The sequence below is a fragment of the Falco punctatus genome (genome assembly GCF_963210335.1).
Source record: "Falco punctatus genome assembly, chromosome: 1".
Classification (NCBI taxonomy): domain Eukaryota; kingdom Metazoa; phylum Chordata; class Aves; order Falconiformes; family Falconidae; genus Falco; species Falco punctatus.
Window position 1 is genome coordinate 89,742,987 of NC_137580.1, and position 25,580 is coordinate 89,768,566.

Genomic DNA, 25,580 nt, shown 5'->3' on the forward strand with positions numbered 1-25,580 from the left:
CCCGCAGCGCGGCGGGCGGGCAGGGCCCGGCGGCCCCGGGCCCAGCGGGAAGGGGGGGACCGCAGGGCCGCAGCCCCCCGGCGCGGCGGCGGCCCAGAGCATCGCCCCCGGCGGCGGTGCCGACGGGGAGGGCGGGGGCGGCGTCCCGGGGGGCAGGCCTGACCCCCGAGGCTCCCGCATCTCCCAGGGAAGGGGCTTAGCGGCCCCGAGGGCAGAGCCGGGACAGGGTGCACCCCTGCCCCGCGGGGGAACCCGCCTGCGCCCACGCATGCCCCTCGGAAGGTGCCACCGCGCCAGCACCGGGAGCCAGCACGCTGCGGGGCCCGGGGCCCGCCCTGAGCGTTGCCTGGGCGCTCAGCTTACCCAAACGGGGTTGGGGGGATACTGGCTCTATAGGTCAGCACCTACAGGTCTTATCGTTATAACTGAGAGGATTCAAAGTCTTGATCCAAATTCCAGATTTCCCAAAGTTCACAAGAGCAGGCTGGGTGCTCAGCTGCTGCCTGACATTGCCCACAGGGGAAGTTTTGATCCAGCCTTTGAAATGGACGTAGAGGCTTTGTCAGGGCACATCATCAAAGGATATAAAAATGAAAGTTTGTACCTAAAAAGGTGATTACTTTAACGTCTTTGTAATCAAACACAGGTAATTAAGTGGCAACAGGTGGTTCCAATAATGATGTTCTGTTTAAAAACAGTAAAAGATAATGGTGTCAAATCAGACATATGTTTCCAATGAGGCAAGGACCCGGCTCCTTCTTGCTCATCTTCAGACAGTGATTGTGCCTCACTGCCAGACTTGGATACCTCAGCAGTTTATGTACCCAGAAAGATGAAGGTGTGATTATCGCATAATAAGCTTACTCATGCTAGCTCTGCTCTTGCTGGCACATGCACAGCAGTTACTATGTGATGACACAGTCTTGTCTGCAACAACCCAAGTGCAACTTCTCTACAGCCTGTGGTCCCATAGCAGCCTGTGCTACTGTGCCTCCACTACTACAGTCACAGGTGCTGGCTGGGGCAAAGCTGCCACAGAAAGAGTTATGCTGCGGCCCTGGGTCAGTGTGCTTTGTCCCCTCAGCTGTGCTATCAGCACCAGATGTGCAGCATTTGTGCACGATTCCTGCACAAGGTGCCCTCTGTCCATCCTCAGGATGACAGAAAAGACTGGTCCCTCTGCCCCTCTCCTGCTCTGGATGCTTGGCAGCAGCTTTCATGGCGGCTAAATGGGCTGTTGAAGGGGTTTGTGGTGGAGACACTTGTCGAGCAACAATTTTCCATTCATACCTGCAGGGTTATCTTGGTTCCCAATTACAGCCAAGGTACCTTTTTGGTGCTGGGGTGTTTTGGTTTTGTTGTTGCTGGGTTTTGTCAGAACAGGCTGTTTCTGTTGGATATCAGCAGTGCAGAACCACTACTCATGGCTAGATGAACATGAGCCCTGGCTTTCCCTACTGCAGCTGCATTGCTGGAGCCATGGCTGCTATAGGAGTCCTTCTGCCAGGAAGCTCAGAGGTAGAAGGAGGCTGAAATAAACATTTCTCAATACTTTTCTATACTGGGAAAGTTAATTCTGTCAGAATGTAAGACTGCTTTTAGAGATGCTGCCATTTCTGGAATTGCAGCTGGTGCTGACAAGGCATTGCTGTGAGGAAGTTCACACAGATAAGGTTCCTGTCTAGCCTGACTAACACTGGCCTCACCCTCCTGGGGGTCTTTCGAGCTATTCCTGAAGACTGTAGTGACACTGCTATCTACAGGTGGGTTGTAGCTCCTTGCCTCAGTCAACTGTGCACCGCAGTATTTGGAGCAGATGCCTCATTAGTGAGAAGGGACTCATTGGTACAGGTGTGATTCATCACTTTGGAGAGCACTTCAGGGATCAGGGCATGAAACGGCTTGACTAACAGACAATAACCATGCAGGCAGGGGCTATGTTACAGAACCCAGCAACAGCAGCTGAAAAAACTGTGACATGGGACAGAGTGAGAGCACAAACCAGAAATCTGTTCTGTCAGACAGAAACTGGCTGTCCACAACACCTGTGTTTGGGTTTCAGCTGGGAACAAACCCTGGGTGTTCAGAGAATCTGGAGTACATCCTCCTCACAAATTCATTTTAGAGGTTCTTCATGTATCTCCTTTTCTAGACAAATTAATCCTGGGATCGCAGTGGCTGTGTAGCATCCACTGCATACTAAAGAGCTAGCTATTCTGGAGCAAAATGCCAGGGAACAACAGAGCCCGGCTGCAGAGAGAGGCATATAATTCCAGCACGGCTGAGTGGCGAGATGTGCAGGGACATCTCTCCAGAGAGAGCGTAGCTCCTCTTCCATCTGGCAGCACAAAAGAGGACAGGCCTGAATCCTCAAGACACGACAATTATATTATGTAACATGCATGCTCACTGCTTCTGGAGATGGAGCTAAGTCAAAATTATCCATGTGATTCAGTCAGAGGCCAAGCCAGAGGGGAGCTGCACTTCCCTCTCCAAACTAGGGGGATTCTGCAGCAAGTGAGTAGTCTGGGGGCAGCAGGGGAAAGTGGATCCTATTCCAGTGTGCGATGACAAGTACCACACTGCCTGCAAGTGTAAAATCCTATTTTTCCTTAAAAGGGCTGCCAAAAAACATGCACATGAACAAATGCAAGAGCATTTTGGGGGGAAGGGTTTGGTCAATTATTTCTCTTCATTTGTGTGGAGAAAATTTTTGAAAAAATTGAGAATGCTGTTCAAACAGACAGGGGCTGAATTGCCTGCCCTGAACTCAGAAGAATGTACTTCAGTTAAAGACCACAGCCTAGAAAAGGAGTGAGAGTAAAATGAGTGAGCACTGCCCATAAGGAAAAAAAAGACTCCAGCAAGCTGTTGAGGAAGGTACAGATGTCTGTGATGTTTTGCAGCAGTTCTCTTGGTACTGGTTTCTTAGTCTCTATTATTTCTCTCACCTGCATTTGCAAGAACATAATTGTCTAGGATAAGTATGATATCATACAAACAATTTGCCAAAGCACAGTAAAATCGAAGCTGGGCTGGGCTGAGAATCAGGATACTAATCAGGAATCTGTCCTATAACAGATGAACGCCTACACTTCATTTATGGCCTTTCCTTTTCCTTTACTATCTCTCTGTCTCTTTTAAAGGGTTTCAGAAACATGTCATGTTCAGATAGTCATAAGGATGCCAAGTATCGGTCTTCCAGCATATTGTATTTGGACAGGCATGTGTCTGCCTCCAGAGGAAGCAAAAGCACTGACAGCTGGAGATTCTGTTTGCTTGAAGACTTGGTATTGCTCTTCAAGTTTTACTCCACAGGAAAGGAATAATCCCAACAGCATTACAAAGGCATTATTGTTCCAGCTGTAATCCCCGTGCTCAAATCCACCCTGGTTACTTGCATCCTGATTGCAGAGAACTTCCCTTTGTATTTGTCAGGACAAGACTGGCAGATGGATTGGAAGTCACTGTTTTCTATGGTCATATAGTGTCAAAGTGGGAAAGGGTTGCAGCGTGACCCAGTAATAAGCCTACAGGAATGGGAGAGGATGAAGGGCCATGGGACAAAAGTAAGTCCACAAGAGGAACGGATGAGCTACAGGAGAAATATAGTTGGAGGAGAGCAAGATGACAGAGAGATAAGGGGGAGAAGAAATGGATAGGGACAAAGGTGAAGCTCCCTATATGTTATAATGTAAATACACAGGGTTTGCCAGAGGGCCAGGCTGTGTCTACCGAGCTAGCAGTGGGAAAACCTTTTCACTACAATGCTCTGTGAGGGCACAGACTTCATCTTGAATCTACAGCTCCATGTTGTTGGTACATGAGAGGCCAGTCAGAGCAGAAGATCACACTTCACACAGAGGTGATGCATCAACCCTTTCTTAGCTTGTTAAACCAAATAACATGAAAGAAGATGCAATGGAAACCCTGCTGCTCAATAGGACAGATACGGCTGAGCTCCCTGAGCTAGCATGTGTGGCCTAACTTTAGCCAGACTCCTGAGAAGAGACTCAACCTTCCCTACTCCAGGTGTGTAACAAAAGTAAATAATGTTCCTGAAATTGCTCCTCACCCTACCTTCTTCCCACACACCCTTTCTGAGTCTCAGTCTTCCAGTTCACACAGCGAGGAATGCAATTAATTAAGCTGATATAGCTGGCTCAGCTTTGCCGTTTTAGTGCCCACAGCTGGCAATGTCACCTCTTTCATATCAGACATCTCTGTTGCCAAACTACAATCAACTTCACAGTTGCATTTATGTAGTAGTCACTGCTGTGCAAGTGGAGGTGAGCCACAAGTCAGGCAGGGAGCACATTAAAGTGGAGACTGGAGTAGAAGTTCTAAGCAAAAAAAAAACCAACTCTGAAAATCACTGAAGCAAAAGTGACATGCATTTAACAGTGACCGTGGTCCCTCTCTCTGATACAGTCTCAAAGCATAAAATGATGATATGCCGAACAGTAAATAGCAAAGGAATGCTCAGTTGGTTAGCTTGTCTTTGGCTTACATGGAAAGCAGCAATTAATATAGGAAGGAAAAAATTAAATCATAATTTTCTAATTTCAGATGACCAGAGCTCCCTAGATAAGAGCAAACCATTTCATGCAGATCTTTTACAGTCACAATAAACTATGTATGTAATGGAGTGATCTCTTTCTGAAATACGATCTGGATCACAGGATTATGGCTGGTTTTCAGAGTCAGAGAGACAGGTGGACTCTTCAGCTGCATTAAAGAGGATCCATGGTTATCAGGTAAAAAGCCTATTCTTTTTCTGACTAGAAACATTTAATCTTTGCCAGTTTTTTGTTGTGTGTGGTTTTTGTTTCTTTTTTTTTTTTTTTAAAGGGTTATTTATCAACTGCCTAAAAATTAGTTTAGGGAATGGGAGGGAAAGAGAGCAGCACTGAAGGCCAGATGCTTGTCGTCTGAGCTGGAAGTAGTTTGGGGACAAGGCTGAATAAATTGCTATTGCTTGATCATTGCCTGGCAGCCTGATATCTGGCCAGTCTCCTGGCAAAGAAAAGCACTTGTATTTATTTTGGGAGAGGGTTACTTTCCAATGGGATGGGTATTAAGGTGTTTCAAGATTATGATACATCAGTCCTCGTATTTTTTCCTGCCAGTATTGATGCACCTGGAAAATAAGAATAAAAGTAGCTGCTGCTTTTCATCCTTAGACCCTTTCACTACCATCAACTAAAATATGAGCTACCATCATGAAACAACTCAGTTATACAACATAAACTCAGTTATACAACAAACAGGCAACAGTATGAAATAACTACAGTGAGCTGAAATTCATTTGGGATCAGCTAGAGTTAATCACTCAGTATCTCCAGGGCAGCTGTTTTCTCTCCATAGAGCTTCTCTCTCTCAAATATTTTATTTAATGAACACTGATACTGGTATATAACCAGCTCAGTTCTGGTAGAAGATAGCTCCAGGGAGAGACAGGGGTTGGCACATCTGCCTTGTAACCAGAAAGGAAGCTGTATGAGTTGCAAAATATGGTCAGGTTTCTATTAGCAGCCAGTAGTTCCCTTCAGGTGAAAAATTACAGCCCTAGTACTGACACGAGAAGACGGTCAGGAACATGTGGCCAGTGGAGGAAGGACACCTTGGTTTAGTAGCTGAGCTGCTCAAAACTCCTGTGCAAGCATACCCCTCTCCCTGCTGAGTTGGCAGGCTAGCAGCAGGAGAGGGGGCAAGATGCTGCTACCAGTGTCACTGGCACAAGAAACTAAACAAAGGCACTGAGGATTCCTAATCTTGGATGTTTTGGTTTTGTTTTGTTTTCTGTTTGGTTTCTTGTGGGTTTTTTGCGGGGGTGGGGCAAGAATTTAATATAAGACCTGATGTCCTGAACAAATTATAGCTTAGGTAGTTACATTCTGGCTACATTACCCATCAATTTCAGATAAAGTAGTCTGACAATTCTACTAATAACAAAATGCTTTTTATGCCTCATTTCAAAGGGGTTCATTTTGGTAGATGATCTAAAAACATTCATTAGTGCAATTATCAATTTATATTGAATAATGTAGGATTTTAGTAATTTCCAACAAATCCTGTTAAACATCTAGAGAAGCATTTCTATTTCTTAGCTATTAAAGGATGAAATTAACTCATACAGAATGAGTTTTCTCTCATGCAGTGGCAAAAAACAGCTTTGCAGTTTTCAGGCAGGTAGCATGCACTGGTATATAAGCGGGGAGCTGGGTATCAAAATGAGAGCTAATGACCACTCTGCCTGCCTGTGATTTTGTTTGAAATTCTGAATGCTAAATTCTGACATATTCCCCCACAGTGAGGGGTATCTAGAGGGATTTGAGCTTTACTGCACTATGCCTTAGTGTCTTCCCATGTGAAGCGCAGCCAGTAATACCTGCTTTCCAAAGGTGTTCTCAGGTCTTTGGATTTAAGTATTTCTGTTCAGAAACAAAGTAGAAAGTGTTGTGGGCTTCTAAAAATCATTTAATGCAGCATGCATGGAAGTTGGAGAAAACAGAAACTGCTTCTGGAGGTGATTTCTAAACACAAACTGCAAACACATGTTGGTATGCTCTTTGTTTTTTGAAGTGGGATTTAAGGAGACATTCATATTTGCTGTCTGAAGCTCAAGTTCCCATCTCTCCTTTATCTGCTTATTAATAATATCAAACTCTATTAAAACTGTGTTTCCTGCATTAGTTTACTAGGAAGGTGCTCTGCCTACTCTCTGGGCTTTGTTCAGTCTGAACAATATGTGTTTGCTGGACCAATCTCCTGAAGAAAATCTCCTTAAGACAAGTAAACATGAAGGTTCATATTCCAAACATGCCAGTTTGTTAGTTTTAAGGCTCACTCCTAGGCTTTACTAAAATATATAAACATTGGGAAAAGCTGTCAATTGCCTGAAATAACTGAAGCAGTATAAGAGGAAAGGGGATGATCATCTGCAATTAATTAAAATCTTAAGAATCACATTTCAAAATGACTTATTGTTGATTAGCAAAGACACCTCTCCTTTCTTCCTTTTCAGTGACTTTCTGGGACATCCATAGTGAAGAAACAAGTAGTTTCTAGGTGCTTTCATCTATTTATCCAGTTGAGGACAACCTAATGCATAGCAGGATCCTACCAACACTGGCACTTTATGAAATGTCTTAATTATCTCCATTTCCCATACCTTCTTTCACTTTCCAGATGATTTAGAGCTGCAAACTTTGCTAACTGCATCACTTAAATCTATACATGACAGCAAGTCATACTCTTTCTAATAATATCAAATATTTTTAAACACACATTGACTGAGCTTAGACGTTTGAAACATTGTTAATTTCTAATGGGTTTGTGCATTAAAGGCATGAAGACTAATGACAGACTAGTCAGATCAAACAGAGGTTTTTCCTGATGCTCCAGCTCTGAAGGACTTGACTGTGGATAAGGCTGTTATGTAAGACAGGCTTCTGGATATCACTGAAGTGCTTTACAATTAAGATGGAATATTAATAAAAGACTTAAACCGAAAACCTCCAGCTATTAGAAGGATTAGGACTTTGCAGTAGGCTAGGGGAATACACACAATGTCAAAGCCATCTTCTTGGCTGTGATCAAAGGCAGAAACGGCTCCAGCAGAAACAGCATCTTTGAGGGAGGTGAACAGATCTGCAGCGTCAGATAATAGTAATAACAACAATAATAATATAAAAATAGCAGCAACAACAACTCATGCAGAGATTGCAACCCACAGCATCAAAAGACAAGAAAATAGGGGTGCAGCCTAGAGCTTCTCTCACTCAGCAATGTGCCCTCTGACGGCAGATGTCCCTACAAGAGGGGAAAAGCATCTGCTCATTTACACCCCTGCGGCTGTACTGGCTTTCCTGGCAAGAGCATGTGAGAACAGAATTCGCACTCAGTGCATTTGTCATTCAGTGGCAACATCAGCTCCTTACACCTGTGCACTGGCCAAAAGAAATTAGCACAAAACCTCACAGGGCTCAATGCTACATAACAAACTGGGGTTTATTAGATTTATTTTCTGGAAATATATTCTTTTTTTCCAAAAAAAAATCCCTTCAAGGAAGTGCCCTAAAGGGCATTTCCTTTAAGAGCCCAGGCCCTTTTCCTGTGAGTCTCAGGGGAACAATTACTCTGATACAACAGAAGGAAACTACAGAAATATAATTTTGTAATACACTGTAATCAGGCAAACAGTATTGGCTGCACCTTGAATATACTTCTTACTTATGAGGTAGTCTCCTTTTGGAAAAACCTGGGGACAGACCCCCTCTGCCGATGTACCACTCCCATATCATGCCTTGTACTGCAGGGATAGTGCCTGAAGCATGTTCCCTCCCACGTCATGGCCCTGACAACTGAAACTGTAAGTGATTCAGTTGTCCAGGCTCAGGAACAGGGACATGGCAAAAGCCTTCATTCTGTTAAGTAGACACAGCTGGAAATGTGTCATTAATAAAGAGTAACTTTTATAGCAGTTTGGGTGCAGAGGGATTAAGGAATGCCATATGGTATCAGGAGTAAAAAGATGCCAAGGAGTATAACTTGAATGGAAAAGAAGAAGCTACCAAGATGTCCACAAGAGCTGAAAGTCTGGAAATACAGAAGGCAGTTGGAAAAATATTAAATTGCATGTGTATGTGCTAGAAATCCATGTTTATCTAAAAGCCACGTATGCCAGTAAAAAGGAAGATAATCAGAAGCTTTATTTTTCTTAATCATCAATTTTGATGCATTTGAAATGATTAAGAGGTTCCAGTCAATTCTGGCAGTGAAACCCCCTTAGAAATCCATGTACATTATAAGATATTGCACTTCACACAAAAAATGAAATGTAAAGATATTTTTTTTAGCAAATATAAAAAGGGAAAGTGGAACTGAAGAAATGCATGTTGCTGGCTGATTCTTACCCTTTCAAAGATTACTAAAGGGTGTCTCTCCTGAGATTTTTGCTGAAAATTAAGTTTATGGCCTGCCCTCTTATCGGGGAATTGGTTTTCCCTCAAAATCTTCAAGACTGATAGATGGCCAAAGAACCAACCTATGGTAACTACCCAGTACAGAATTAAGTGCAAGTCAGATCTAAAAACAATGAAACACAAAATGCACCATGCAAGAGATCTGAGAGAGATAAGCATATTAAGTTCAAAGATAAAATCATGTAGAATCACACATGCACTATGACAACCAGGATGGACTGAGAAAATATTTGGCATATGGGAGAAGATGCAAGAAATGTCATGGATCAGCTTCGCAAATTTTGCAAGGAGCAGCAGAGCTTGCACAACACAGACAAGATCATTGTATTGCTACCACAGGTAAACTGTTCATAGGAGGAAAGCTCAGTGTTGCAGTGATAAATTAATATGCTATCAGCTTGAATGGAAATGAAATATTTATTAAATTAGACAGTGGCATAGAAGTGAGTATGATACTAGAAGCAGTCTTATGTGCAATAAAAAAAACTCAACAGAGAAAGCAAGCGATATCCAGGTAAAATTCAGAGATTACACTGATAAGCCTGTCACCATTAAAGGATTATAGAGACTAGATATATGAGTAAATAGGAGACTGAAAAACATTTAAGGGTAGTGGCTAGGAATATTGTTTACTGTGCCAAAGGCACAGCAAGCTCTAGACTTGAGCAAATGGCAGCACATGTAGAAAGGTTGGTACAACATGAAATGCAAAGAAAAGCTGGATACTGATTTTCCAGCTGAAAGACACCAACTGTATTTCTAACACTTTCCAATGCAGGAAAGGCTTATTGGTCTCAGAGTCTTCAACCAAGTAAAAAAGACAAGAAGTGAAAGAAAAAATCCAACACAGTACTTTCTCAGTGGTACTGACACTCTATTCTGTCACTACAGGTAATTTCTAGTCCCCATTATCCTCACTCCAACAATGTGGTGGGAAGCAGTATTAAAAGAAGTTATCAGTTACTGGCAAATGTTGGTGATTAAAGTCATGCAGTCAGATGCTAATATGTATTTAATATTAGATAATTTGATCTGCAGCAAGTAAATCCAATGTGTATCCAGCTAGATTCACAACTCACGCCTTTGGCAAAAGGAACACTGATGACTTAGGAAAATGTTCAACCAAAATATTAATAAACATTATTAATATCACACAAGCAATACAGAACATTGACTGAAACAGAAGAGTATTTAAAAACCACATTTTCCAAATATTTGTCTACTTCCTTTCCGTAGTGACAAAGCACAAGGTTAATGAATCGGTTACTTCTGCAGTAGAACCTCCACATTTTCCAGAAGAAAGACAAGATAGAAATTTAAGAACTCCTTTTTTATTCACATTTAATTCAATTTCTTATTGATCCTTCGGAAAATGGCAATTAGATTTATTTTTTACAATCTAAAGATATGTAAAAGGAGACTTGCCTATAATATTGCAGTAACAATTAGCTGAAGCTTTCAGGCTAGTCAGTATCTACTGGTTCATAAATTAGTGTCCTCTTCTACCTAAAAGACTTAGCATGATTTTATTAATGAAGTTCCAAAGTTCATTAACACTTATTTTACACATTAATTTACTGTCCCTGGCTCAAAAGCTTGGGCATCACTGACAAGGTTGAAATAAATATACAATTACAAGCAAGACTATATTAACTGGATAAAGCAAACAATTCCTGAAATGCTATTACTGTACTTACAACTAAAACTTCAATGTACGCTTTATGTATAATTTTGAGTATTTATAATGCAAGCTAATAGTCTCTGATGCAACTATTAGAAAGCCATGCTAATAAAACTGGGCTTCACACCTGTAGACAATGTATTTAACAAAACAAAAAATTACAATTAGAATACTTATACTGAAGAAAGCTGAAGTTAGGGGAACTAGGGGTTTGAGATAATATAAAGAGATAGATAACATGAAACAAACTCACGAGCTACACCTTGTAGTCCCTGGATGCACCAGCTTTATAAGCATGACACAATACACATTTATGATGATAATCAATAGCTTTAAACAAATATTTACAGGAGGCTGTGGACATAGGAGGTTGTCCTAGAAGACGAGCATGTGCTGAAGAGGAACACACAATACATTTTCAATGACAGGAACAAGAATTTTTCCTTGCCTGAGCAAGTGACAGCTTGGTAGCAGCTATAATAAATTGAAACAACTTAATCTAGATACGGTATTACCAAGTGGGCTTAGCACACCCTAACAACAGCAGTTTTATACGTTGAGAGACATTGTCAACTTCATGCTACACTCTAAATCCTTCAGAGAATAATGAGGATCCTTAGCATGCTGGCTATAAGTATTTATTAAAGCCATGTATCATAGAAATCGTTCTTGGTTAATTTTTATTATGATGATGATTTGGCTTGGATAGAAGGGTAAGATATTTAACATTTAAAGAGTTTAGCCTCCCAGACATAGGAATCCTGTGGAAGAAGCCCAGCAGAAACACATGGTGGCTGAGCAGCTGAAATTCTGACCGATTACTGAATGTTATGGAAGCAGAGCCCCTGCACAGTTTTCTACCCTGATTTCTGCTGGCAGGCGAGGCTGGAAATTGTAATAAAAAGCAGTATTTGTCCATTACAACAGCAGTATGGTGAATTGTACACATGTTCAAACAAGATGTCAATGCTAAAGTCTGCTGATTACCCAGACAACGCTTCAGTTGCTAACTCCATCTCAGCCTGTGGTGTTGTCTCACTCCCAGCTAGAGCTGGGGAATATGAAAGTTTTCCCACAATTATTCCCCCCAATCCAGTACTATTCCTGTAAGCACACTCTGGTCATATTATTTGAATCCCCACTTGCAGCAGAAACACTGATCCAGAACATTGCATCCTGAACCCCTCAGAACAGCAAATCTTTTATGGGTCCTCCTGCGACCCAAGGGCCAGGAGGACAGCATGGGAGGAATCATCAGCAAGAAAGCCCTAAATGAAGGCATGAAATACTTTTCCCTTAGAGAGGAGGCTTACTGGAGTGTAATGAAAACAAGCCCCATCCCTCCTCCCCTGCGCGCAGACACACACACCCTAGAGGCTTTCGCAAAGCCACAGGAACAGAAATAATTTTGTTTGAATCCATCAAGCATTAAAATCCGTTCACTGAGGGATTGAAGTGAAAAATGAGCCGGAGACAGGAATTAGAAGCTCACCGCCTGGGCTGTCAAAAGGGATTTTCCCCACATAGAAAACAAGCAATTGGAAACACAGGGAGGTAAATCCTTTCAGTCTCTGACATGTATGCACACTCTTGGTTCCCTCTCCTGGCCCTCTCAGTTCTAGGTTCACAAAGCCAAACCTGGACACATCCTTGTGAGTTCTTTGGCCATAGAGCCCACCCTTGGGATGCCCTTCCAGGGGTCTGCTCAAGAATGTCACAAGCCTCAGGCGAAGGGGAGGTGGTGAGAATGCAGGGGAGCCAGCTGCACTACATACACTGTACTCATGGATGCCTAAGGTGCCAAAGGAAAGACAAGGCAGCTGCTGAAAAGATTAACCAACAGCCCCATGAACCTTTTATCTACCCTGTAACATTTGCTGAAGAAAAAGACAAGGAGCAAAGTTGACATTGTAATCACTGCACATTTTAGTTTACTACTCAAAAAAAAATAAACATGACACTCCACGTCTCTGAAATATGGTCTCTTTCTCTCAATACCAATACAAATATCCCTGTACCGGCTAAGTTTTGTGGATGTTTCAGAGGCTTATTTGCAACCACAAGAGCCAGAGGTCTACTTTTTCCAAAATGAAACTAAGATTCAGGAAAATAATGTGGCAGCTAGGGAGAGTTGGGGCTCCTGTGCAGAGGCCACCTCCAGCCCAGATTACAAGCTGAAGCATACAAGGTATGTCTCACAGTCATAAATCTCTGCCGTTTTATAACGGCTTTGAGAAAGAAATTACCATCGCAGCATTGTTTGGTTTATTCAGGGTAGGCTTCCCCTTTAGTTGGTTGCCAAAACTGAAGACAAGAATTATTTATAGTACAGCTTCTGTATGAAGATAATAAATACAACCCACTTTAGAAAAGGCCAGTAAACCTCTGGGTCCATAGCACAGTGATGCAGGACAGCCAAAACGAAGACCACCAAAGAAGCCTACAGACCTACCAAATGGCCTTAGCTATGTGCTGAGACTTTATACTCATCAAACTGTACACCACTTGTATATTGTGGAGCCAATTGTCTACTTAGGAAAGAAGGGATAGGAAGAAAGAAGTAGAGAGAAGATGAAGAGCCAGATACGCAGTATTTAAGCTATGGGAAGAGGCAACAAAGTGATGGAGTTGAGAAGTCATCTAACTGCAGCCCAGTTCCAGACACGCAGATTGGTTTAAGAATAGGGCAGAGGTAGAACACGAACAAGGTTAAGCACTCATGCAACAGGATCCCTGGTGCTGTGTGGCTTTGAATTTAAAAGCCAGTTAACTGAACAGACAACTTGAAGAAGTTTAGTTTAGCATACAATTCAATAATTCTAACATATGCTAATATGCTTCAAGATAAAGGCCACAGTTACCTAGATACAAAGACGTATGTGTTCGTAGTAAATATTTTCTTTAACACATGCTGTCCTCTGCTGTTGTGTACTATGCTTTCCTATTGTTTTGTGACTCTCTCTGGTAATAATACTATGACTTAAGTGGTTCCTCATTGCTACAGATCACACTGTGCTTAACCCAGGGGGTATCATTATCTCTGTTTCACATATGGAGTCACAGAAGCACCTAAAGATGAAATGAGTCCACAGCAAAATCAGAAAACCAACTACAGTTTATAAAAATTATAGTGTTAGCTTGTGTATAAGAGAAACATCAGGAGGTTTAAATGGTATTTTCTGGCAGCATAACTGTTTGAAAACACCATGAAAAGAGCTCATCTTAATGGCAAGCCAGGGATAAACATGGACAAAGAAAATATAAGGTCATAATGCTATGGACACGGGTCAGAAAGAATCAACAAGAAACAGCTTAGCAGCTACAGTAGAAAGAGTTCATGTTTTGTTCACACTGACAATATTCACAGTTGTCTCCCTGCTTTTTGAGGAGCTGATGAGTTACCACCAGAACCTTACACCAGGACCAGAGCACCCAGACAGCCAAGCTTGGGAAAAAAGGTTAGATGAAGTCAGCTGGTGGCTATGTGGCTCTAGGGACAATATTGGGGTGGGGCTTGATCTGTATCTGAGAAGTTTGATGTGCCATCCCCATTCCTGTCCCCTTCCTCCTGCTGAAGATGCTGCTGCACTGAACCTGAAAGGTCTGGTTATAAATAGCTTCTCCCTGCAGCTCCTCAATGAGCCACTGAGGCGGAATGAGTCATCTCTGCCGGCTCCCTGGCCCCCCCAAACCGACTGCGTCAGGTTGGGAGTGTGGCTGCCAAAAGCAGTGGTACACACTGTTCTCTCTCAAAGGGCAGTGGCCTTGGGGGACAGGGACACTAAACAAACTAACTCTACTCATTACTCATAAGCACCTGAAAGCCACATCACATTGTGAATAAGAATAATGTAAAATCCATCAAGAGCACTTAGAAACTGACACTTCAGCCCCCTCTGTCCATACCATTATCCATGCCACCCTGTTTTTCAGCTGGAGCTTCTAACCCATAAATTGGTTTGTTATGGACATGATTGAGCAGATCTCTGAAAGTGAACCTCTCATTCTACTTACAAAGAACTTCTCCTTACCAAGATTTGGTGACATTGTTCAGTAAATGGACACAGCAGCAAGCAGGTGAGCTGACAAACCCTTACCTCCAAGTGAGGTATGCTACTAGGCACATCTCTGTACTTCCTATGAGGAAAGGCCATGAGAATTCTAACAAGAAAAGTCAGACTTAGATATGCTCATTCCATTCTGAAAGAAATTCACACAGGACTCACATTCTTTTCTAAACAAGATAATACATGGAGCTGGTAGACAGCTGTGTCTCTTCTAGTCCTGTTGCAAGAAAGCAGAATGTTCCCCAGTACGATTTCCTGAACTTGCATGGGACATCAGGTGCCCAGAATTCTAGCAATTATTTGGTTTGTTCATGTATGCTTTATATTCAGAGGCAAACGAAGCCCTCCTGAAGCACGTCCCTTCTCAAACCTACAACAGCACAGACAGATGTCTCATGAACTTTAGAATAAACACCTATGTAAGTAAAGCACAAGTCCTAGCAAAGATAAACATACCAATTTGCTGTGATTAGCAGAGTTTGGGTGAGTTGGGAGTGAGTACTTATGGCAGAGCAAATAATTTAAACCAATAGTGTGTTAAAAGGAAGGAAAAGGATATCAGGTAGGGAGGTAAATAAAAAGTCAATGCCAAAGGAGAACACAAGCAGGGTGTAGAAGCCAGTACTACTGTCATAAAAAAGTGCAAGATTTGGAGATAGGAAGTGAAGAAATCTCCTAGTGCTACTTTTCTTTCAAATGGAGTTTAAGATAATGCAATCAAAGTGATTCTGGTATGTTTTCCATAAACTAAGTTTTAAGGCTGTGACCTGTGGGTCACTCGGGTATTGCGTGAGAAAGCAAGCTCTGGACAATGGAAGAGTTGCCTCTCTCAAGAATATCTTACAGTTCAGCTGAAGCCAAACCTTTGCAAGTAGAATCTTGAAAAATAAAAGTCACACATAGCTGTTATTGGAACTGAAAACTGGTAAGGTTGGTGCAGATCCACACACACAGAATAAAGAGAGCAATATATTTCAGTTCCCTCAGTTTATTAGTGTTCAGTAGTGCTGACAAGAGCAATACCTCCCAGCTATATGGCCACTGTAGTCCTGCAAGTGATCCCCAGGCACTGTACTGTGTGACGGCAGAGGGTATGTTTGCTTTCAGGTCATGCTGTGATGCAAAATGATGACAAAGCCTGGCAGATTTTTTTGCTACAGAGGTGCTACAGTGTTGTCTCAACGGAAGCAGAGGATGATGCAGCTTTACACAAACTGCCTCTCCAGTTCTCAATTCATCATCAAATCAACAAAGTACATTCTGTTAAAAGTTAATGACTTTGTTCTGATAGAGTTTTAAACCCAACCTACTTCAGAATTTTGTAAGTTCACCATGTGCAGTCTCATCATTTCTATATTCATGTTGTCTGGGAATATTTTATCTTTGATGATATTTTTTTTTCTACACAGAAGGGACTTACTCCATAGAAGAATCTAAGCCTTGAAAAGACTTGTTGTGCTTTCTACCTTCTTCTCGGCACTTAAAAAGTTATTTACTGGTACCTGGCACCCACAGAAAGATAATTATACTTTCTGATACCACATCTAACCCCTCCTCCCTTTCCTCATTATTACCTTTTCTCTGTCTCCTAACAAGGATACAAAGAAGAGTATCTATTTTCTCTTGCAATGTTCCCATATCAGCGAGTGCACAGAAGATCCTCACCTCCTTACTTTTCACTGTGCAGAAGGGACAGGTTCATCACCATCTTTTCTCTCATCTCTAAATTTTGACATTAGAAAAGATCTAGCCACACGGCTTTTGATAGCTATATTCCTTAGCCTCTCTGTGGAATCCAAGCTTTACAAAGGCTGTACAGCTGCAGACTAATTGTGTCTTAAGGATGTATCTGGGCTGTACCTGAGTGCTGTCCCTAGCTCCTGTGCTGTATGACACCTAGGAAAGCAAACAGCAAAGGTCAAACCCCTTAGTATAATATCCAACCCCTACCTTCCTTTAATGATGGGAGAAGGACAGAATAGGTGAACTCCTGTAATTTCATTAATTTCTTAGCAGTCTAGGATTTTTTAGTTTCACTAATAATGTATTATTTCAGAAACTTAACATTTTGGTCCTTTGCTATATTTGAATCTCAACGCAGGTTATTTTAACCATAGCTGTGGTACTGTTACTTTCCACTTGGATGCAGATATAGTAGCCAGTATAAAATACAGGACATAGAAAGATATCTCAATACATATGAATGCAAATTCTTTTCTCATTTGCAAAGATACAATTCCAATTACTTCAGGAGATAGCCAACATACCCACAGGGAGCATCCTAACAATGGGAGGGAATGCCAATGGCAAAGGCTACAGTGACTACCCCACAACAGTGAAGATGGTGGTTCCCATACTGAAGAAGTACAATATATGTTTTTATTAATGAGCAAGAAAATAGTTAATAAAAAGAAAATTAGATATACGGAGGGAAAGAGCCTTAGTGAGGTTCTTAAGGAACAGGGGAAATACCGACAAAATACAATTTCATGCTTTAAATACTTGTAAAGGACAACACAGCCAAATTCCAAAACAGCCTTTCAAGAAATTGAAAAAAACCCCAACAAAACAATTCCACTAACAGGTGTCCTAATTGTCCCAAGACCATAAGGCATCCTCTCGTTATCACACACAGGGAACTTGGAAATTAAAGATTTGGAAACCAATGCAAATGAAATAGCTACTGCTAGGAAAAGATAAGAACTTTAACAGAGCAGTTGAAGCTATATAGCTGCTACTGCCTGGAAAGGCCTGCCATTTGCAATTGTCAAACAAGAAATGAGAGAAAGTATCTCTGAAAGTAATTCCTTCTGTTAAACTGGTGTTTGCAAGATCCTATCTATATCCTTTCTCACCTGAGGCCAGGTACCTCTCCAATGTCCAGGTCTGTCTCATCCTCATCTATATCATTCTCTAGTGACTCTTCAGCACTGGAAATTCCAGCTCCTAAAGACAAAAAGTGAAGAAGCAATTAGCTCAAATGCATCTGTGGTATCAACTACAATTGCAGGTGGGTTCTCTGTCTTTTAGACTAGGATTATTCAAAGTATTATACTCATTCCCTAGAAAAGCAGGCTTTTTTAAGGCCCCAGAGACTCCCTGCCAAATTCCAGAAATTTATACAGACTTCCCTTAAACATCCCAAGGGAAGAAGTTTTCTGTGAGGCTTACACTTATCTCTCAGGTTGTGTAGTCTCCCAGGTCATCCCATGAAAGGCACGGTATACAAAGCGAACAGAGATAATCAGATATTCTTCATAAGCAACATCCCCTTGCAACAGCTAAACGTTCATGCTACTGAAGTTTCAAATTGGACAGTGCACTTGACAACTGACAAAGGAAACGTTTTAACTGAAAACTTCAAGGAATAGGGAAAACCGTTCAAAAAGAGCCAAATCAACTAGAAGCAGTTTCAGGTGAGAATAATGCAGGACTCATAATTTAACTCTATTTTCTTTCCTTCCTCCTTCCACCATCATATTTTTCTCCTTTCTGATCCACTGGATCCACTTCACTTTCCCTTCTGTCTATTCTACTGCATTAAGCACAGGTGTAGCTAATTATGTAATGAGATTTTCTTAAATTGCCAAGTAGCATGATTAAATTGTGTGTATGAAAGAAGAAAAATTCTCCTAATGGAATTAAAAAGTCAAGCACAGGTAGACAGCTACTGATGTCCAATGGCACGCCCAGTTGCTTGGCCATGCTGTACGGCAAAAGCCATGGTTGAGGTGCAGTCATCTTACCCAGTTACAAGCAGGATTTTAGATGACAGAGACACAAGCATTCATATCTGATGTCATCGTTGCTTAGCAGAAAAAAATTATTCCTTTCAGGCTGTCCAGACATTTCAGTTTCTTTTAGGACCCAGTTTAAAAAAAACATGAAATAAATTGATTATTCCACTGTGGATAGGAATATGGAGGAGGTCACCATAGGCGTAGGATAAATATCCTGCTGTTGCAAACTTACATCAGTCAGTCACCATCATCTGGTCTGTGGGATAAAAATGTCTCAGATACTGCGCACTCAAACATCAGAATTGCCCATCTCATTTACAGTGCTTACTGCTGCTCAGCAGGATCAGCCATGAAGTATAAGGTGATTTCTTGTTCAGCCAATTGCCCTTTCTTTTTTTGCCCATTTTTCTTTTTTTCTTTTTTTGCATTGGTATTGAACATTCACCTCTTCCCTTTCCCCAACATTAAAGGTAAAAAAAAATCTGAAAAGACGATGACACAGTCATGAGAATTGCAAAAGAACTGATTGTGCTCATGTTAGGAAATTAGATTGCTCTGCAGAACTTTCAGCAGATCCTCTCCAATACTGCTTTTATACCTGACTTCCACAGATTTTGTTATACACTGTCAAAAGGACACTGTAGACACACATCTGAATCTAGTGCCAATGCACTGAAAAAAAAAGTTGCTCTGTCCCGAGAGAGAAGGAGTGGGTAAAAGGACACAATGAGAGAAAGGAGAGGAGCACAGGGAAGAAAAGCCAAGCACTGGCTGAAAAGAAAAAAATCCCTTTTTGCTCTGCACACCTCTCTCTTCTTTCTTTCTCAGACTCAAGTTCTCCCCATCCCCTCTCCTGGGTAGTGGGATAAAGTGGCCTGGTGCATAACTGTGGCTTTAAACTGAAACTGAGTCCAAACCTGACTTTTCAATCTCTAAAGCTCTGGAAGGGAACAGGCAGGAGGTAAGAGCATCCCTAAGGAAGCAAGGCTTCTCCGGCAGAGCTGCTGCAGCAGTAAAGCTATTAATAAATGTTTGCAATCTTTTAATCGTTCTGCTAAATTGCCATCGTGTTCTTGCAAACCCCATAGTGTGTCAGTGCAGCTGCCTCCTCCTGCCCGCCTCCCCGTGTTTGTGCATGTGAGTGAGGGGGAACATCAGGAACATGCTCAGATCTGAGGGCTGCTGCAGCGTTAGAGGGAAAATGATTTTGACAAGTGACTTTTAAAATCTTCCCTATTCCAAAGAAAGCAGCCCTATTAGTTACATCTATAAAATGTACTTTCACCTGGTTTTCCTTATCCAGCAAATCCTGCCTGCTCGATGCAGACAGTAAACTTTTCTTCATGAAAATATCACATCTGATCTGTCATGGCTTGGGACCTGGTACCCAGGAGGCCATGTCTCTTGCAGTGTGATAGCACTGTGGTCACAATCAGCTAGCAGCCACTGACTTAAAGATATTCTCAGCAACAGACCATTTTTTGTCTGCTTTATCTGACCCACTATGGAGTTGATAGTCATCAGGATACCACACAAACATATACGGCTTTTCAGGCTTTTTCTACAGGTCAGTTAGTCAGAACGTAACTGCACTGAAAAGCTGTGATCCTAGTTACGGCAAGAGATAACATTTCAGGATGAAAAGCATTAATTAAATAAATTGTCTATTTGCCTCTTCATGTGCCTAAAGCATATCCATTATTGTCCAAACTAGCATACAACAGACAAAGCCACCTTCTAACGTCATGGTGGAGAGCAGCTTAATCCTTTGTCTGTTCCCTCCCCCAGCTCAAACTTCATCTTCGTCCTAATTATAATAGCATTTGAAATTATCATGGTTTAAAAAAAGATGCCAGCTTATATAATATTCTTATTGCTTATTAATGATTTCAGAAGGGAGAACAAGTTGCCTTGCATTCTGGGAATTATGCAAACTAAAGCTGAGCCATACCTTGCTGGGCTCCACCAGTTTCTTATTTGGAAGCCTGATGCATGAGGATTACCATGTAATAACAGATGTTAAGGCTTTTAGTGAATGACAGGCCTGCCGCACATACTTGAACAAGAAGACATGACAGGCGTCACATTTCACAGTGATTAGCCTTGGGCACTTTTCAGAGGCAGAAGACTCGAGGCGAAGTGACTTTAACCACCCTGCAAGTGTGATAATCCCCAAGACGGCACAGCCTGAAGAGTTTGATTGCGGTTCAGCATGGGAGCTTATGAATAATAATAAAGAAAACATCAGACTGGATATCGGTGACATGGTTACACAGCACTGACAGCCAGAAAGACAGCTTGCTTGGATATGAAGTCCTTAAGTCCATTACTTAAATCTAAAGTTACACCCTGCCCTCTAAACACCACCTCCTCTATAAAACTATTATGTGTGAAAGACACTAAAGAACTAACTTGAGATTTCGTATGTGCCCTTGTTTTCTGTGTTTGTCACTGTGGTGTCTTTCTGCTGGAGAATACGGCATAGACTAGGAGGGAGTGTGCACGGGAGCTGGAACTCTGTATCCATGTATAAACTGCTGCGGTTTTGATGAAAAATGAGCTTCAATACAAGGTGACACCGTCAGTCTGTGACACTAGGAGACTATTAAAAGACTAATGGAGTTGCGTGCCCCCACGCTTACAGAGAAACACCTGCACCCTGCAAGTCCCAAAAATAAAAGCTCAGTATGTGTAATTGAAGTAAATTAATTAAATAAAATTATTTTTAAACTATTTTGTTAATGTCTGTGGTCTGACTCACAGATGTTGATCTTACAATACTGGGTAACATACTATAGAGAAATAATGGAGAATATATATGCTTTTCCAAGCAATAGGTTTATCTATGTAGCAATATGCAGAAAATTGTTAGGAGCTGAAGTTGAATGTATGTTTTAGGGGAACCTAATAAACACTCAAAATCATCATCTTACGCTTCTTTAAAATCCTACATCTTACAAAAAAAGAACTTCATAATTAATGCTTAAATAGCTGTCCCTCTGTGTGCCACAAACAAAGCTGTGGGAGTTTTGTTTTGGCCAAGTGACTGGGTAGGGAGAGAGAAGGAGAAGACGTGGAATAAGTCAAAAGAATCAATCCATCTCCCAGAGACAAACCATCACATATAGGAAATTTCCCATGTCAGCTTATTTAGAAATAAATGAGGATGTCATGCAGACAGTGCTGGACATTAAGTTACGATGCTGGGAGTACCATGTACCCTGATAGTCCTGCTATTTCATCAGCAGTGCCCCACCCTATTATTTACCCTGAGATGCCCCTTAGGTACCCGTTACAGTATCAACAAAGAGGAGCCATGCTGTGCATAAACATTGGCTTCTGTACACTACAAGATGAAAATCTACCTCTACTCATCCTACACAGAGGAAAAAAAACCCCACACTTAACTGACCCCAGCCTAGTTTCCTGATCCATCAGAAGGTACTAGTTTTAAGCTATGTACAGTCCATAACACCAATTCTTGTTGCATCTCACATTCTGTCTCTACACCATCTAGTACTTTGCTGGCTGGAAGAGTGGTACTTTGTTTGGCACGGAGACACAGGCAGCCTGGGAGTGCTGACATACAACAGACATACGCTGAAAAGTGGGGAAAAGTGAGCTCCCTTAGGAAAGATGGAAAATGAAACCAGATGCTACCAATACTGAGAGAAAGAAGAAACCAGATCTGATCCTTTAGATGACTTGATGGAAGCTGCTCATGTTCAGAGGCAGTAAGACCAAATTCAGCTCTAATTAAGTCACTAATGTTACAGCAGGATAAACATGATCTTTTAAGCATCACAGGTATGAAACAGGGACAGAGAAGGTCACATCGCAACAACTGCTTGAGTTCCAGCACGAGCACTACAGATTTTTACTGAGGTGGCCTGAGGGACATACCTTAGGTCAACTGCCCCCCAGTCATGTCAGTGTGGCAGATGCCACCAAGCACTGCAAGGTTGCTACATGGATCACCAGGAGCTTTAGCTTGGGACCAACCAGCAGCAGGCAGAAGTCATCTCAAGTGCAGCTCAAACCCCCATGTCCTCAGGGCAACTGGTGGAATCAGCCTACCAAATGCAGCAAGGTATTTTTTAGTTTACTTCTGTCTTTGGAGTGCACGTAGTTAGGAAAAGCGACCAATATTAACAGTCTCTTTGACTCAGGTGCAAGCATATCTTTGGAAAAAAAAATAAAATTGTCAAAATAAAAGCAAAAAGCCCCAGCAAGCTTCCCAAAATAGGTCAGATGCTTCCAGTGCTTTTGTCTTCTTCAATCCATAACAACCATTGCCTCTGGAAATCTGTTTGCATTTGCTGGTCTTTGTGAGCACCCCCAGTCAGCACAGCAGAAAGAGAGTCGCTGTTGATTCTCCCCACCCGAATCTGCACTCACACACTGCACCATGCTCTGCTTTTGAGGGGCTTTCACTTACTGTGCTGGGAAGTTGGATGCTGCAGCTAAAACTGGATCTAGGCAAGTACAGGCGAGAGGGGAGGTCTCTGTCAGAGTGGGTCAGGCAAAGAGCCGAGACCTGTGCGCCCCAACTAGTCAGTGACTGACATACTCTTCGCACCAAGCTGACACCAGTACAAGCTGAGACCCTGCAGCTGCCAAGGGGAGCCCCCACCATACCCCACTGAGAAGCTCCACTTCAGCCCCCCTCCTCCTCTGCACGTGTATCTGCTTGCCGGAGCCAGACAGCAGGCACAGATTATATAAGGTTGCTCCAGGATGCCTGTCCTCTCGCCTCAGTGCCACAGCTGCTGAGTGATGGATGCACTGGAAAATGTTTTTCATTGCCTCCCTTGCTGGGGAGACAAGTGCTCTGCGGAAGCTCTCTGATCCTGTGCTGCTCTAGGCTGCTGGAGTTAAACGTAAAGCCACATAGAGAAAGGATTGTTCAGTATATGGCAAAATAAGCAGATACATGTTACTGTAAAATAGGACTCTGGCTTAACCTGCCCACGGGAATGCAGGGGAAAGAAAAAGTAGAGCGCAAAGATCTGCAAGACATGCAACACTAGACATGTTTTTGTTTTGGAGTAGCCTCTACACCAACTCATATATGAAGAAGGAGGTTCAGGGTAGGCTATGTTTATGCTGCAAGAGCTTCTATTATCTTGATTATTACATTATTTATGTGCATAATAATAATTTATCTGCAGCAGTCCTTGATGTTATCATCCTCATTTTGCCAATGTGAAACCGAGGCCTAGAGAGCTTAAAGGCTAGACTTTTATACATACGATGGTGCCCAACTCCCACTGAAATCAAAGGAAGTTATGTACCTAAATATTTTGAGGATTTTTAATGAACAACAGAAATCAGTGGGGCAGTTAGGAATTTCAGGACTCAGGCTAACCAATCTATTAATCTTATATAATTCAAAGCACTCTGTCCTTGTAAAGATTCTGATTTTTTTTCTTTTTCATCCTAATTCAAGTATCTCAGCATAGTCTCCACTCTTAGTCAGACACCCCTACTGTCTGCGCTTGGTACCCGCAGGTGAGGTACTGGTTACTAAGGTGTCATGGGTTGATTTTTCTTTTTTTTTTGAAAGCTTCCTTCCCAGATAGGCAAACTCAAGGGTTTGTTTTGTTGTTGTCATTATTGTTATTCATTTGTTTCTAATACTTTCTCTTTGGTTTACCTGTGGTTGTTCCACAGGTTTCTGGAAATTTGCTGAGTAGAATTCTTGCAGCAGCATCAATGACAACCAGCCTTATAAATCATGGCTTCTGTTTAAGTGTCATACAGGACAGAACAAAACACTGAGTCCAGTCTCACTAGCACGCTCTGAGATCTGAAAATACCGATATCAAGCACGGGCTGGAAAGCGACTAAGAATCGCTGAGGACATTAAGTTTATGGCAGTCTTTGCCATAACATTATGGAATGTTGTATGCCTCTCTATAGGTAGCAAGAAGTTTAAATCCTGCTAATGCTATTGGATTCTTTGAGAGAACAATTTTTCAGTTACACATAATTAATAGTAATTACCCTTTATCTTCAGAGACCAGAATAAAGAATAATTAATCCATCTTAACATCCCCGTTAAAGAGGTATTAAATGTGGGGGTTTTACACAGCAGATTACACAGTAACTGATGTGGTCTACTGTTCCATAACACAGAAAGGAAAGAGAAAAGAGAATCCTGAACTAGTATTCTAGTTTTTTCTTTAACTAGTTTGGAAACAGCTGTTTGCTGCTGCAAATGAAAAGTGTGCTGCCTCTCATATACAAAAGTAGTTTTACTATATTTTATAATTAACCAGATTAAATGTATGTTTTACTAATTTTTAACGTGTATCTATGAGTAAAGTATTTGCAATTATTCCCATTGCAGAGCTGGAGAAAACGAAGCTTGGAAGTTTAGGGCCAGCTTCTCACTTGGCACAACACCTTTTTTGTACTGGTCTTCTCTCACGCTGGTTTTTGCTGCACAGGAAAAGAATCCTGACTCTGTGTTCATTCTAGACAGCACATGCCAAACTCATAGACAGTTACACCCTTTATCAGATCTTAAAATTTGGCTTCAGTCTCCCAAAGCGGCTTCCAATTTTCAATGTCTTAATGGAAGCTCACCTTACAACACTTGGATGTCTCTCAGAGCACACAGTCACTACTAAACTGAATGGAAATTTCCTGTTCTTCACTATAAAAAATAAAAATAAAAATGAAGAAACATGAATTTACTACTTTGATTTTGAGTAGTCCAAGATCACACTGCAAGCCACTGAAAGAGGCCAAACCAGAATTTGCTTCAAACATACGGTTTTGAAAGACAAATATTGCATGTGGCAGGATGACGGCAAAGATGAGAGCAGTGCTGCAGGCAGCATGCGTGGCAGCTCTGGCTGACAGACCAGCAGTTTCTGGCCCATGACAGCTTGGGTGCCCAGAAAGCTTATGATTAGCAATTACATGTTAAGGCGATAAAAAAGAATAGCTTTTATTCCTACAAGTATTGATCTGAAGGATCCTGAGCTTGAAAGGGGGGAGAGTAGAGAGAGATAGAAAATGGGGGAGTAAAAAAGGAAGGGACCAAAGGGAGAAAGAGAATGCCCCAAATGTTAAATGAAAGCATCTGCACGAAAGC

The 25,580-nt window shown here is 41.8% G+C and overlaps 1 protein-coding gene across 1 annotated transcript in view; it reads right to left on the reverse strand.

Annotated features, from left to right (window-relative positions):
* RNF10 (ring finger protein 10) overlaps positions 1-25,580 on the reverse strand; it is a 202,056-nt gene that overhangs the window by 147,527 nt on the left and 28,949 nt on the right. The window lies entirely within an intron of this gene.